Source organism: Limulus polyphemus, unplaced genomic scaffold, assembly GCF_000517525.1.
Source record: "Limulus polyphemus unplaced genomic scaffold, Limulus_polyphemus-2.1.2 Scaffold294, whole genome shotgun sequence".
NCBI lineage: Eukaryota > Metazoa > Arthropoda > Merostomata > Xiphosura > Limulidae > Limulus > Limulus polyphemus.
The window spans coordinates 717,942-720,134 of NW_013665904.1; the positions used below are offsets into that span (position 1 = coordinate 717,942).

The 2,193-nt window shown below is 33.6% G+C and overlaps 1 protein-coding gene across 6 annotated transcripts in view; it reads right to left on the reverse strand.

The window, feature by feature from the left end:
- The window catches only part of LOC106457125 (solute carrier family 25 member 51-like), a 12,356-nt gene that overhangs the window by 3,123 nt on the left and 7,040 nt on the right, over positions 1 to 2,193 (reverse strand). The gene's annotated exons all lie outside the window — the stretch shown is intronic.

The window sequence follows — 2,193 nt, forward strand, 5'->3', positions numbered from 1 at the left end:
ACTGCTTATGTAGATGGGGGTAAGGGTGTAGATTTGGTGTATCTAGATTTTCAGAAAGCATTTGATAAGGTGCCACATGAAATGCTTGTAAAAAAAAATTATCTCTATAGGTATAGGGGATAAGTTAGCAAATTGGACAAAAAAGTGGCTAGATGGAAAAAAGCAGAGGGTTGTTACAAATGGAGTTCAGTCAAACTGGATTAATGTCACAAGTGGGGTACCTCAGGGCTCAGTCTTAGGACCTTTGCTCTTTCTGATTTACATCAATGACATAGATAAAGAAATAGTCAATAAATTACTTAAATTTGCAGATGATATCAAGGTCTTAGGTGTTGCCAGCTGTGAAGAAGATGCTGTTGATTTACAAAAGGATTTAGATCATTTAGTGAGTTGGGCAAATAAATGGCAGATGGGTTTTAATTATAATAAATGCACAAGAATGCATGTGAGTTATCATTATTTGAATTATAAGTATAACTTGGATGGGAATAACCTTAACAGTGTTATGAAGAAAAGAGATCTTAGTGTAACAGTTGATCAGTCTATAAAGCCATCCAAGTAGTGTGCTGTTGCTAGAGGTAGGGCAAATAGGCTTTTAGGTTGTATCTACAGAAATATTGAATACAAGTCTTAGAGAGGATGTAATTTCATTGTACAGGTCACTGGTTAGGCCTCATTTGGAATATTGTGTTCAGTCTTAGGCTCCTTACCTTAGGAAATGCATTGAATTGTTGGAAAGGGTTCAGAGAAAGGTTACTAGGATTGGGATAGAGGAGTTGTCATATGAGGAGAGGTTGAAATCTCTCAAATTGTTTCCTTCTAAATAAAAGAAGAGTTGGGGGGGATCTGATTGAAGTGTTTAAGATTGTAAAGGGTATTGATACATCATTATTTTTCATATTTAACAGTGACAATAGAAGGACTAGGGGTCACAAATATACATTTTGGCAGGGTAGGAGTCATCTTCTGCTATGAAAGTTTCATTTTTCTAAGAGGGTGGTTGGCCTTGGATTGGGTTGCCTTTGGATGTTGTAGAAGCAGCAAATTTACGGGAGTTTAAGAAAAAGCTTGATAAGTATATGAATGATAAGGGCTGGCTTTAAGATTTTTTTTTAATAGTTTTAATTTAATTTAGAGGATGGAACAGCTGAGATGGACCAATAGGTCCCATGTTGTCCCAAAACATTATGTTATGTTAATTAAGTTTACAATTAAGAATAACCATTTACTTTAGGATTTAAAATTAATACAGGTTTATGCTGATATGTAAGTTAGATATATTTATTCTAATATGATTTAATAAGCATTTCAATGGAATTGCTTTTAAATTATGTGGTACAAAAACATCATCTGTAAAACATGTTAACACAGCCATTGATTAATGTAACATTTGAGTGAGTAAAGAGCTGTTTAATTTTTTTATTTTGTCTTTCTAAAAAACAGCAGACCAGTTACATCAAGTTCCTTGTATACTAAAGCACTATTACATTGAATTGCAGAAATCTCATGAATGCTTTTTTAACTCTGTATATGTACTCGTGTGAACTTCTTTACTCTTTAATAAACTGGAAGAAAACATTACTGTAATGTTGTCTCACTTTAAGAACAGTTTTGGCAGAGTACAAGCTTTGAATCTTCAATAGTATGTGTCTGCCTAAACCCTTTAAAAAATTGTGATGAGGATTTTAATCTCTATGCTGAGGCTTTCATCTGGTCAGTGTGAAGTTTGTGTTTATATGCTGTCAACATTAAGACATATATCATATTGTCAGTGTTGTATTTTCTGAAAGCTTTCTAACAACAGCAAAACACCAACCATGTGAAGAAAACATAAGAACGTTAGTTACAAGACTTTCTTTTCCTGTGGAAATTCACATACATTAGACAAACTGGTAGAATTACTGGTCTCAAATATCTAAGTATCAAGAAGCCAATAGAATGCTACATCCTGAACTAACACAACTACAATAGTGGCCATACATGTGCCATCAATATGAGGCAACAAAGTTTTAGCATAGCTCTGCACTGGAAAACAAGAAAAGTTAAAAAATGTTTTATATGAAAACTCATCATCTGATCTTTAACCCAGATTACAGACCAAACTTCAATAAAATATTGTTACGTCTCTGGTCGTTAGTTAATTTCCCATATAATTTCTTTCCGATGAAACTTTAGCGACACGAGTCATTTCTT